A 14,845-nucleotide genomic window follows, 5' to 3' on the forward strand; every position below is an offset into this window, starting at 1 on the left:
TGATCCCACTTAATACAGCCTTGCTTGAAGTGCCCTGTGGATCTACAAAGGAGCTGGGTGCTCGAGATGGTGTGAACTGGAGGCTAAATGCAGCAGCTCTTTCCTAAATAGCGCCACAATAAGAGGCATAGCTGATTTCCCCTCTCTGCTTTATTTATTTTTTTCAACTTTCTATTTTTTTCCCCTTAGTGCTCACATCTGGGTCGCAGTCATAGCAGCGCTCTACTTCCTTTGTAGTAGATTTAATTGGCTGGTGTTGCATCTTGACAGAGTTTTCATAATCATTTACTATACAGTTGGCTTCTGTTCAAATTAGAGTATCTAGAGGAGGCTTGAACTTAAACACTCTTACTTGCACTTGGTGTTCTAATCAAGATCTTCTCTTTCATAGAAATTAGGAATAGCTACCATGAAATTGTTTGAATTAGTTTCAACCTTAATAATCAAAAGTTTTATATATGCAGTTTAACAAAGAGTGCGATAATTTGTCATTGTTTAAATTTCCTAAACCTGTTTTCTCAGACGTATAAAAGTAAAAGTTGCGCCACAGGGTGTAAAAAAACACTGTAATGACACCAGTCTTTTACTCTGGATTACTCTACATATGCAGAGGTATTTCATCATCTCTTGCTTGCTATTCTCTGGCCACTTTTTGGCGAGATGAGAGGCATCTCATTTAAACACACAAACCGCTGGGAGGCCAGCCACAAATGCCTAATTGAAACCATTTTGAGTTTATGAATAGGAGAACACCCATGTGCCCCGGATGACAGAACGTCTTTAACGGCAGGGCATCATTGCAAATGCAGGGCATGTCGAGTGGCTCTCTGACTGGCCTGTTACATAACAACCCACTGCAGGTGCAGCTCATAGAGAGCAGATATAATTGGCAGGCGGCAGCTTGTAAGTGACCATCAGCTTGTGAGTGGGGGCATGGGAGTAGGGTGCTGCAGAGCCCTGACAACTGAGAACTATCGCACATCACCATGCATGTTGAAGCTGAAATAAGACATGATAATAATAGAACAACTATTTTTGGTGTAGAGCAGCAGGCGCACGTTTGTCAAAACATCATCATAGTAGAACATGAGTAGGAAATGAGCAAAAATTGTTCAGAAAAGCTCATTTATATCAGATGCAGTTCAACTGTAAAAGTCTTGAGTGATGCATGCTATCCAAAAACAAAACACAACAAAAATAAGATAAAAAAGCATGCATGTGTGTCACAGCAATCTGCTTTAAGATGTCTAATAGGACTGAATTTGGAAAATGCTACCATGAAACAGGTTTCGTGTTTTGTTCATCAATACTGCATGAGAGGCATGAAGCTAAAATAACACAGTTCTGTGAAAGTGAAATGCTGCACCAAACACCTCGAACAGATCTCAGTGCAGTTGGATTAGAAGCTGTAAAAGATGGATGTGGTGAGGGAGTGAGCTGCTACACATCCTCAGAGTTGCTAGCAGCTGTTCAGGGTAGGGACTTGGCAGGTACAGATCACGAGGGAGCTCGCTAGCAACTCTCTCCTCCCCTCCTCCTCCCTCTGCTAGCGATGGCCTCATTTATCTGTCACCACCCCTCCTACTCCCCAACCCTCTTCCACTCCAGACATCTTTGTCTAACACGCCTTCACCGTCGCCGTTGAGCCGAAACAACTCCCGTCACTTTTGTTTTTATTCCATCAATTACGTCCCTGCCAAATGCTGTGCTCGTCCACTCTGAAGGCTTCCTGCTTCCCCAACAACTTCTTGGCTGTCACTGGATTTTTGTCATTTAATGACTTACCAATAGGTTTGGCATAAAGACTGTATTAGTCATTCATATCCCCCGTGCTGCCCTGTAACATAATGGCAAAACTACCTATGGGCCCCCCAAGCACATATTGCTGTTGTCCTCTGAAATATGCCTTCAATTAGAATGTCATATCGCAATGATTGAGTCATTGTTTGCCATTGCTACGAGTGATGAGAGAGAATCGGGCATTAGTTCTCCATCTGACGGATGCCTCCCTTCAGAGTTTCTCATTAGTCAAATGCCTCTCTATTCCATCACAGACAACTCACATTGTTGACTGTGCATCCTTTTGACTCTGACCCACACCCCTTGCATTTAGAGCCCAATTAATTACCATAGATAGTAGTGGTATAAATATTCCATCACAGCAGATGCTTATATTTCATACATCGTATTGGATTTTGCAGTCAGCACAATTAGAAATAGAAAACAGACGTCTTTCATTTTATCGAACATGCTCATGTTTCTTCAATGGAGACGGTGATGTAAAACTAAAAACAATCAACATGTATGAGTCCATTTCTGTGTGTGTGTGTTTTTTCAGTTCCAGTTGTGTCAGCCTTTAATTGCACAAAAAAGAATTTCAGGGTGTCACACAGCACCATGTCAAGCACTGTCTCTTCAACAAAATATCAAACTGACCCCATGAAGTCTTCATCTTCTCAAACCTTCTCAGGCTGACATCAATCGCCTATCTCCCCTGCTCAATACTACTTGCTGATGAAAGCAGAGTGCTTCACCATTTGGACGGCCCACGCCGATAACAGAGCTTTCAGTCTGACAATCGGGCCAAGCAGGTGTTTGGCGGTGTGTTGGGGGAATAGAGCTGCTCAACAGCACATTGGAGGATCAGAGGAGGCTTCAGATGCACCTGGTCACGTGCCAAGGCCTGCCTCCCCACACAATCTGGCCTGTTCTGTTCCCACTCAGTGGCAGACGCACCTCCGCTGGCAGCTCTGATGGACGCTAAGCTCTGTTCTGGTGACAAATTCAGAGATCATTTGCTCCTACCCACGCAAGTGTCTAATCATGATGCACTGCTACTGCTGCTCACACCCCAGATATTACATCGCTTTTCTTCCTGTTACTCTTACATATATTTAAAAACATTTTTAAAATGCTTTCAAATCCGGTTTTGCCTTAGTAGGTTGTCTTATCTGGGGTTTTTACCTGACAACAAACATGCACAGAAAATATAATTTATGCGAAACAAAGCAGAAGCCACATTTAAGAGAAAGACGATTTTTGAATGTATTTAGAATTCATTGCACGTTTTGGACCCACAGTACATGTCCTCTACTGGAACATAAGTAATAGGCATGGAAATCCCTGGCTAATTTATGAATAATTCTGTGTTGTGTATGCAGCCCTTTAGGTGACAATTTCCATCTGACTTTCACTAAATAAATGGACTGTTTAGATGTTTAGACTGCAATACTTTGCAGTGTGGAATGTTTATGCATAAGTTTGGAACTGACCAATTTATCTAAATATGGAATCTCATTTATTGTGTAGGGGATGTGTTTTTGAGCTTGCTCTTCATTACATGTAGCTGGTTGTTGTCGAGTGTTTAATAGCGAATATCCTGCGTTCATACTGTATGTGTGAATCTACAGTAGTTATGAAATTTCCTACTATATGCCCGTGGTATAAATTTATCTCTGAACCTGTGTGCAGAGGAGGTATCAACAATATCAAAGTATCCTGAGCGATGGGGATGAGAGCATCCCTGAGGGTCTGTGAGCTGAAATAAGACAGATACAGCTGAGTGAGCCTTGATGGAAATGTATAAAAAAAAAAATATATATATATATATATATGAAGAGAGAATCGGGTCAAAGAGATGGGGTTTGGACCCTGGAGATGCCTGAAGATGGGAGAGAACACAAGGCCCTGTTCGCCAAAGCCAGGCCTTCAAAGACCGAACAGCTACCTTGTGACATTATAAAGCAGGAAGATACTTTTTAAGCAACTGGAAGTCAAAATGCACTAAGTATTGCTCTGAGGTTGCATTACTATACAAATTTAGCAGGAACACGTTGTGTTTGCTCGGGTTACCCTGTTACCTTGGTTAGCTTGTCCTGAACTATAACTCCATCTTCCTCACAGACAGACGAAGTGGTTACACAGAAGATACCACTCACACTGATGCTATTTATGAAACAACAGCAAGCAGCCAGTTAGCTTACAGTAGCAGACTGGAAAAAGGGTGAAACAGAGAGTCTGGTTCTGTTCAAAGGCAATAAAATCCGCCTACCAGTAACCAGTGGATACTCCAGGAAGTTACTGTAAAATCACAGCTTTTGGTTCTTACACCTGGGACACACTGCCTACCTCTACCTCAGCAGACTGTGCACGTCACTGAACTTCTGTGGCTTGAGTACTATCTTTCTACACAGAGTTTGAGTTTGATAATGACCATCAATAATAGCACGTGTTATATCATTTTTATTGAAAAATAAATACATAATGATGATAATATATATATACACACACCCATACACATGTATGTATACATAGATGAAAAAATATATCCCTCCACAAAGATCCCCAAATGAACCAAACACACATTAAACTACCAAACTAACTGTCAGGAAGGAAACTGCCAACCAGTAAGAAAAATAACAACACCAAATCTCCATCTGGAAGCAGGTAAAAAAATACCCAAACCAAACAAAAAAACAAACAGGCAGGAGTCCCAGGTTGAACCATTATCACAGACAGCAAGGAGGAGTCAAGAAAAGAAGCTCCATGTGTCATTGCCTCTCTGCACTGGAGTTCCCCATCAAAGAGGCAGAGACATTGAGCCATTAATGAAAAGTGTAATGTTGCAGGTATTTTGTCAATACGACTATCAACAGATCATTTTCACTGACTGTTTTTGCTGAGAATTGCGCACATAACACAGAGGATGATGTGTACCTGCTGTAATCGGTTAACATGGGAGTCAAAATGAAAAGCAAGAGGTTCTGTGACCTACACTTGATGCTCACAAAGACTGTGTCCTGGCCGTTACTCTTCTGTTTGTGTATAGTTTAAACAAACACGATAAAAAGGTTTTGGTTTGTACTTTAGGAGGTTTCGTCTTTATTGTACAAACATGAGTGGTATAGATCTACCTGCTGTTGGCAAGAAATCCAATTTGTAATATTTTCAATATTTCTTTTATGTATCCAATATTTATTGAAATATCTGCATTTTCCTTTCAATACATTAACTTTGAGTGAATATAGAAGATTCAATTATGAGTCAACAAACTCTAATCAATGCAACAGAAACATGTCCTGTCTTTCATCACAAGCTTCAAACCCATCTCTTCAAGAAACACTTCATGAATTCTATCTTTGTCTGTGTAATCACAACATCCATTTTCAGTTTATTCTACCCTTCAATTTGCCCCAAATCCCTGTCATGATAAATAAATGAGTAAAAGCTCTTGTGGTTTTGCTGAAAACATGTCCCCATTTTACACAAGAAGGAATCAATGAGGGATATATGCCCGTGTGATAGGATGAATTCATACATTTCTCACTGAATTGCATGCTAATTGCTCCTTTATGCTCTTGCAAATGAAGTAAGCAATTTGTGACACAATGTTAGCAAATTTGCTCCTCTAACAAGCACGTCATTATTATGTAATTCTGCCCTCAATCTGCTCACACTCTACAATTTCAGCTCTGCAATTGACAGCAGCATGATATTTATATTTTTTATTTTTCTTCATTTAAAGTCTATTTCAGTTTTTTTCCTCTACATGCAATCTTTGAAGTCTCCTTCAATGTCTTACACTGTCCATTTGAGTCCTTGCAGAGCTGATAAAGCTGTGGGACATCAAGGACCATCAAGGTGATGTCTAGTTACTAAGCCCTGGTGTTTTCTATGGAGCTGAAACCACTGCTTAAAACAGCGCAGTGACGGAGCCAAACTGACAGCTGAGAGTTGCAATTATTTCCAGGTTACTTAAAAAATGTCACAGCCAAAAAAACAGAGGGGATTTACTAAAGACACCACTGTTAAATCAACCACATTTGCTCTGTTTTATTTAGATCTTCTCGTAGGGATTTTGTTGCTGTTTTCATGGCAGCTATTCAACGCATTTTCCATCCAATTTTTCCTAAAGAGCTGTTGATGTGCCTACTTTGGTATTGTTTCTCCAGTGAAAAGAGGAATAAATAAAAACTTTCATAAATACCACACCTCACACATTAGACAGAGCTTATGAAAAGTAAAGAGACAACTTGTATATCATAAATGTACTCAGAGATGTGGGCAGCTTGTCCATAAGGTGTTATATGACGGTTTGACGCAGCCAGGTTGTTTCTCGCTTGAAGCGATGACTGCTCACAGGCACAGACAGAAGGAGGACAATTTTAGTGCTCTTTTTCAATCGTACAAATGTTAATAATTGGCTTGAGAAAGATACACAAATGTCTGCTCTCCCTTGTGTTGTATTTAAATTTAAATACGCAGGAGACACGCAAATTTATGGTAATAGTCATCTACAGTCAACACTGTCAGTGTTAAAAAGGATGATCATCTGACTGTTTTGTCTGTGCCAGAGCAGTGACTCACTGCCATTCAGTTGTTCTCAGGACACGTGGACAACACTCTGCAGATTTGATTATCATTCTCGCAATGATCTGAGCCACAGAGCAATTACTTGTCAGGAACTGTAATCACTCACAGTCTAAGCATGCATTTAATTACAGGAGTATTAACAAAAAATAATCACTCTTGAACACCAGTCACACAGAATGAGATTTGGCGAGGGGACTCTAAGATGATTACTGCCTGTAGCCATAAAATTGGGGGCTATTATGTCTCGTACTCAAATGGCTTGTTCAACAAAACTCTAATCGCATGCATAATTTTACACAGTTCATTACTGTAGTTCATTAAGATAGGAGAGGTGCTTTTCAGAATGAAGGCTGTTCGTATATACTGTAGGGTGGAGTTTTCACAGCAATTTGTCAGTTATAGATGTTAAAGCGATGTAAATTACACATTCAGTAATTTTGTAGAATGAAACTGCAGAGCACTAGTGCTATAGGAAATTACCACTTCTATGTCTTGCATCATTGCCATATGTTGATGGTATCACTAAGAAAATTCTGTAAACATCAATTAAAGCAGGTACATCATTTATTCAAAGCATTACCCTCTGAACACACAGGTCACCACTGCCTCTTTGTTGTCGCTTTGTTTCACCGTTTTAGTTTTTCCTCACCTTCTCTAGGCTATGATAACGTGTGACAACACGCGGCGCAGGGGGCCGCACAGCAGGTGGCCGCTGGCAACCACTGACCTCATAACACGTACACACACTCATTCATACTAACCACCTAGCGTGTCAGCCGTGGCAATGCAGCAACCAAGGGAGCTTGTCCGACATGCTGAGTCGACAACAAGGGGAGCTCAAGTGGCAGAGAGGACAGCAGCCTCGGGGGTTTGCTTGCAATGCACCTACGTCACTGCATACACCGCACATGGTTGACAGGCCGAGGAGATAAAAGGCAGAGGGTAGTGTAAAAAACACCAAGTCAACTCATAAACCAGAGCTACTGACTATGGACTGTGGATATACAGTTGAATATGCTTTTTGTGTGTGTGTGTGTGTGTGTGTGTGTGTGTGTGTGTATGATTGTCTTTATTTTGCGTATTCATTCAAATCACAACATTAGATGTAAAGAATAAAGTTGTTGAGTTAAAAGGATGTGCTGCCTTCTTGTCAGTTTGAAACATTCACTTCTTCAGTTAATTGATTTCAAAATATAAAGTGAAGGCAGTCATCGACAGCACATCCCAGTTGTGAACCCGTGGGGCTGTACTTACATGGCCACACAGCCACCTGCATTTGCTCATGAACATTTAATGAAGTCCACATTAAAATATTTCACATTCAATCCCTCGCTCTACTTTTTGGAAAAACCTAAAAGGAGACTGTGAGTGGCCAGACTATAAATAACAGCCTCACAGAAGGAGGAAAAAACAAAAGCAAAGCCTCTTCCAGCTACATCAATCGACAATGATAAGTCCAACAGCAGTCATTTGTCTTCTGTCGAAATTAGTGTTGAAGTCTCCTTCCCGTTCTTATCACACTTGGCAGTTTGTGTTATGTTTATATGCAGTTATACAGCGAGTGCCCTTCTCAACTGACAGCAAGCATATATTCAAGGGAGTGTACCCTTCACCCACCACCTCAGAGGCTTAATGTCAAGGGGGGTGTATATAGTGTTGTAGTATTTCCCTGGAGTTTACCTTTGGTTTTAATCAGACACAAATGTAGTTGCTGACATGTAAACACACACAGAAAACATCAGCCTAGCTGTGGATTTTCTGCTTTGCATGTTTCCACCTGTTTTTCACTGTTGTATATTAGCAAATAGAGTTTGGCTCTAAGAGTACCATTTTTACATTTTTATTATGCTACACATTCATTTTATACAAAGCATTATTTGAGTGGCGTACACCAGGAGCCTGGTCTCACAGATTTTTGATAGAATTCTTTGAAATTCATGCATAAACAAAGTTGACGACAAAGACGCAGAGAGAAGAAACACATCATTCCTAAAAGTTTTATGCTCTAACAAACCCTCTTGAATGTAGCCTGTTATTATTTCACAGCACTTCACAGGAAATTTACAATTACCAAAACGACAGTAATTCAGCAGCAATTTTTGTTATCTAAAACTTGGAATTATGCCTCAATCCAATCCTTATTGTCACTTCCCAGATTAAATGACTCACTGAAACCATTCAGCTTTTGAAGTGGCATACAGTACACAGCATCATTGTGCATTCATGCAGCGAGTGATCGAGTGATTGAATGACCAGAAATCATGCCTTTTCACCATGTAACACTCAGACAAACAATGCTACTTATATTCTAGGTACGTTAATGGCTTTCACAATACCCAGTGGCTTAAGACTTGCTATTACTTGCAATCAGTTGTTCATTAAGTAACCATTGCCCTCACTTTACATGAAGATTACAAGGGCAAGAGCGCACATTGCTTGTCTTTCAAGCCATTTCCTTTAAGAAAAAAAAGAAAAAGAAAAGCATTTGCTGGAAATTACTGCACTGAAACAGAGAGGGAAGATAAAAGAGGCAGTGGATTGTGATGTAGCTGCTTTCCCAACCTGCACACGCTCAGTAATAGGTTGAATCAATACTATCTCACCTTTACTTTGTAAAACACTGCCTCAAACAAGTTTTGCTTGATCTACAAATGATGCCAGACAATTAACTAAGTGTAACAAAACTATGTATCAAGATTGAGGAAGGGCAAGTAAAGGGTTTGATAAAGAAGCTGTGAGAAACACAGTCATCGGATGGTGCGCCACTGTAATTTCATCTCCACAGGTCAAGGCAGGGTAAACACTTATATAAAGGGATAAGTCAAACCTCACAGTCTGGCCAAGGTCGGTGTTATTGTATTGTATGCCCCCCCCCCCACCCCCCTCCCAAATTATGTCATATTTTGTGATGCATCATACATACTCCTGACAACACACGTAACAATCTTTAGGTAAGGGTAAACAGACAAACGTTATTAAAAGAGATTTTCATTCAACAGATAAGACTCAATGTTCTACTGCATAACAATTGATGGGGATACAATGTTGTGAGATACAGTGGATTTAATTGGTTGGAACAAAGTGTGGTGATGTTTACTTTGGCTGGGTTTGTGTCTTTGTTAATCCTTCCGTCTTTGGTTGTTTTTTTTAAAGAATTTTCACACTTTCACATGTGTGTTTTTCCATTTTTCCCTCTAAGCCGCCAAGCTGCGGCGTACCGACAGCCAGCGACCGGCTTTTAAGTATGCTTGTAGGGTCCTGCATAGTTGTTTTCATGCATCTTTTGTTTTGTTTTTGTCAGAATTTGTGCTGTTAAATGATACAGTCTGCTCTTATGTAGTAAATCAGCAACATAATTAGGCATCATTAGCTAGCTTGTCTCCCTAGACAATTCAGGCCATGTAACATCTCATGTTTCCTCAGTAAACAAATCAAGGTGCTATGAAATTACAGGTAAACACATAACCAACTCTAGAATACTGGAAAGCGTAAGTGTCACGCAGTTGCAATGTACCATAAGTATGGTAAAATCGATAGTGAGATGCTAATTACAGACATTTTACACTACATGAAATAATAGGTAATCATGAGTATAAATGTGATAATGATGCTATTAAATTACATGCTTCAAATCCAAGGAGATCCACTGAATTATGTTCCCGCTTTTAACTTAATGATATACAGTATAATGTATCATCTGTGGTCGTCGTGATAGCAGTCACCTTTTTTTAAAACCACCTACAGTATATCAGCACCACATGCAAAGACGCGGTACGGTGGGCGAGAATGATGATAATACCCGAGGTGTGATCATACCATGTTCCTGCCAAATAAAAGTGACAGGAGGAGACAGTAATCCCTGCTCGTCCTGCTGCCGTTTTTTGACTGTAATCTCAGATTAATGTCCAGGAAATGTCCTTACGAGGTGATTGCACACTAGGGCAGATGTTGCAGCGTGTTAAGTCATGTGTTGCACTGTAGCGAGTAGGTAGATGAGTGCTCACGTTCTCTGGTGTTTCCAAATCTGGTCACCTGAGGGAACAATGTCAGGAACCTGTCTTGTCAAAGATAGGAGGCTTTGTCTTCTTTCCATAAATAATATTATATATGCGTTGAGGATTGCTTCATAGGAGCAAGCTGGAATTAGATATATCTCTGCACCAGGTTTGTTTGGGTCCATGTGGATTTACTTGTTTGCTGTTTTCTATATAAGCCACTAAGTAGCATAAACAAAATCCTTTTATATGTGTTAAATTATTTGCTTTTTTCCTGAAAATGTCTTTTGAGCCTACAGATTTATTTTTTCCCCAATGTTTCCTGGGTCTGTGTTAAACCTGGATTACTTTTTTTTGACATCAAACAACAAGGTTACTGGGTGAACATTTCCTTTCTTCTTTTCATCATTTGGATGAAAGCTGGAATTATGTGGTCACTGAAAGGACTGATACTAAGTGGTCTATTCACTGATTGTAAATTAAGTTAGTAAGTAGTTAGTAAATTAACTCGTATCAGTTGAACAACGCAATTTAGCTCATTGTGAAAGAACATATGTTTAATGTTCACACTTTCTATATGGAAAAGTGTTCCTTAAAGGCAATTAAGAGAATATTCATCCTGCCGAAACTATATTTTAATTCATGATTACCAACTAGGGTTAGCATGTAGTCAGAGCTTAAATATCTAAACACCCTAATTTCGAAATTCAAACCACAGCATGTAAATCTGCTGACTTTCCCAGCAGAGAAAGCAGTGAAATGGTTAAATACCTACAGCTGTACTGGACGGTAGCAAAGCCTTGAACAATGACTTAATGCACTCCACTGAGGCTGCTTCACATCCCTCTAATGGATCATTTTTCACCTGGCACCTCAGCTCTCTTAAGATCAACTGAGAGGGATCAGCTTTATCGATTCCTTTCCTCTACACCAATCTGGATCAATAAGGATTCTTGCATTATAAACCACCAAGCCCGTTTCCAGCACTGCTGCAACACTCTTGTCATTTGAAATGGCATAATGAATTATTTTGATGCTACTGATTTGCCTCACTAATAGTCTTGTTTTCATGCAAGGCAGCTGTATGTGGAAGCATATTTTAAACAATGCCACACCTTAGAGTTGATTCATTCCCATCTTCTTCTAATTAAAGGTAGAACTGTTGTACAAGCCTTATGATGTCCATCTTTAGCCAGGGCTCCAGCACTTTTAATGACAATCGCTCTTGCAAGTTTTCATCAACGCCCAGATCTATTCCCTGGGTGCACATTCTGGCAGATGATTCATTGGCACGTTGAAAAAGCAGTTGGAAGTCTCCGAGATTGTTAAAACCTGCGGGGGGAAAAAATGCATGCGCTCCATCAGTATGCAATACATCAAAGATGCCAGAGATGCCTCAATGATGCGCTCACTGGCATCATCAAAACAGCGCGCTTAAAATGCAGAATCTCACTTCGCGATGGCTGAGATAGGAAAGGAGCACTAATACAAACAACAATCTTGGGGAAAAAACAAAGGAATAAACTAGACATGCAGGAGCACCTTCAAAGGAAATATGAATATGCCGTGAGGTCATTGTGATAATGACCCTTTAGGTTGGATTAAACCTTCATTCATCCACCTACTGGGGGAAAAAGAAGACAACCCATTTTCGCACTATGATCCAATATAACCGAAAGATGAAAAAGGAAGCAATTATTTATACTGCTCGTTGACACTGTCATCAGATACTTAGGGAATGTGTTTCAGTGTCAGATCTCACTGGGTAATGTGGTGGAGGGTGGATGGTGGAGGGGAGAATACAGTCTCAGCTTTACCCGCGGCATTCAGTCCTTTATTATGTGGGGCTGAGCAGGGTTAACGGCACAGGGAGGCCTCTACGTCTGTGAGGATTATTGGCAATACGCTCCCACAAAACAGCTGTGGAAGGCAAATAATTGTCTTAAGGTGAATAACAATACCATGTTATCCCAGGAAGGGGAGGGGAGGGGGGTTAATACATACCAAATAGAGTTTATTTCTCCAACCTATGTTTCATTTATGAGATGCTCATATGAAGCCTGTTACTCTTGGTTTATATTCATGGCTTACGCACAGAAATGCGAAGAGGGAAAGGGATTTAGCAGAATGCACAAGGAAATGAGCAGAGGTTGCAGGGCCATGCCAATATGCTTATAACATAGTGGTACAAGGACTCTCCCCTGAGTGAGTTTGGATTTTGTGAATGAACCCCCTCCTTATCTATTCTGCTCTGGCTGCCGATCAGTAAATGCTGCCCCAGGCGAAGCCCTCGCTGCAGCGCGCAAACATTCAAACACATTTGCAAATGAGCCTGTTTCTCCAATCTAAATAAGCCTAGATGTGCCAGAGCCAGAGGTAATACATATTAGAATGGTCTGACTTGGTCATTACTTGGTGGTAGCATGCAGTATCGCCTCAGGTTAGTAACTGTGCAAGGCAGTTGTGACATTGAGACAAAGAGCTTGTGTTTCTCACCACACCAGGCCACGCTGGGCTCGATTTTGATTGTGTTAGGTCAGACAGATGTCTTGTACCAAGGTGAAGCCACTGTCTGGCAGGCTGACCGTCAGAATGAGCCGGGGATTTGCCAAATATCTATGAGCTGTGATTGCAGAAGGAGGATGGCTTGATGTGTATTATTACTTATTTGTCATATTGCATTTAATTTTTTTTTGGCAACGACTACCAACAACATTTATACTTGATTCATTTCAGTTGTTTTTTTCAGGGCTCAGCAAAATTCAGATGGGTTGGTTAATCTGTCATGAGAAATTGTAAAAGAAAGAACAGATGATGTTATAGGTTTTGAAGGACTGACTTAAACCTCCCTGTATTTTTAGCTTGACCCTAAGCTATACAGGATTTGTTTATTTTCAGCATGTTTGAGTTAATCTACGTGCCTTACTGTATCAGCTGTGCTCCTACAACTCATGTGCATGGGCTGTAATTAGCACCGAATGGAGATGATACTGTATGATTAGTTGGTTGCGCAAATTGGTGGAGCTCTAAATCGTGGATTACCTCTGTTTTTAATGGCTTTAAAATTATATTGTTAATCAGAAATTTCACATAGACTTACATTCAAAAACAGGCTTAGTGTAGACAGAATCAATAGTTCATCCATGAGTCAACTGCAGTGCAGTATGATCTTAGCCTCGATATTATATTACCCAATAAAAAAGAAGTCTTTGGGGATAATAATCGTAAAGCCTTTTTTTTTTTGGTGTGCGGACCCTAAATTACAAAACCTCTACAGTGATTTTTAATTGTTTTATAAGTCATGTTATGCCTGTGACCAAGTGTAATGCAGTCTCTAGTTCAGAAATACATTTCCCAATCTCTTGTTGTTTATGGGCTCCGATACAATTAACCACCACGACACTTCATTTCATCCCCAGTCGAGTTATATATTAGTATGACTCCACAAAATGAAAAACCAAAGAGAAAATACTGTATGTTATTTTCAATTAATTATCAGTGTTTACATCATTAACTATGACAGTGTTATTTGCGCTGTATAAATGCTGACTCGGTGAGCTACAACCAAAAGAAAGTTGTTTTTTTTTTCAATTTCATTTGTCAGTGTTCACCTGGTGCATCAAGGCCTAATCCTGTTTACACACTGAAAAACCCCTGCTTCTTGTGCTGTTTGATCTGGTTTCTGCCTTGAGCCGCATGTTCTAGTTTTGACACCCTTGTCTACCTGGCATTTCCCTTTTATGCATGAAAAAAAGGGTCAATTGAAGAAAATGAAGAAAATTGCAATTTAAATATTCATAAGGCTCTTTGTCTTTTTCCTCCCATCGGTGTCAGAGAGAGATCATGCTATTCCGTCCTGGATTTTGGCAATTACGTCTCATTGTAACCTCCCTGTGTCCAAAGTCACCCTGTTGCACTTGGGAGACACTGGCAACCTTAACATAATTGTGAGGTTACAAGAGGATGCCAACAGATTGGATACTGCTGAAGCTGACATCATTTCACTGTAGTTGAATAGGAGCACACCCAAGCATTGTCTTCTGTGAATTAATCCTTATGCCATGGCTGCGCAGTCTGAAAAAGATGACATTGTATAATTGCATGTCTAACTCTGGCAAAATGAGCAACTGGGAATGCCAAGCAGAGGGTAGATGTGGGGGAAAATTATCGAATTTTTACTGACACCGGTTGTGTCATAATATTGTTTTTAGTACAATAAATCCCTTACTTTTTAAAAAATGTGTGCTAATCCCAAAAAATGGTAGCTTTTGGGCCAATTTAATCTTTTTTGAAATATGGTCTACCTAAGTCTGTGTAGTGACAGCATAGCTCAGACAGGATCTTGGCAAATGGCTTCAGCTAAAGGCCACCACTCTGCCAGCTCTGTCACACTATCATTCCAGTATGGACCGTGGGGAGCCCGCTCCCCAGTGTCTCTGTTCTCTGAGTGCCAATTATACCATCCAATTGAATTATGC

Source organism: Scomber scombrus, chromosome 23 (genome assembly GCF_963691925.1).
Source record: "Scomber scombrus chromosome 23, fScoSco1.1, whole genome shotgun sequence".
Lineage (NCBI taxonomy): Eukaryota > Metazoa > Chordata > Actinopteri > Scombriformes > Scombridae > Scomber > Scomber scombrus.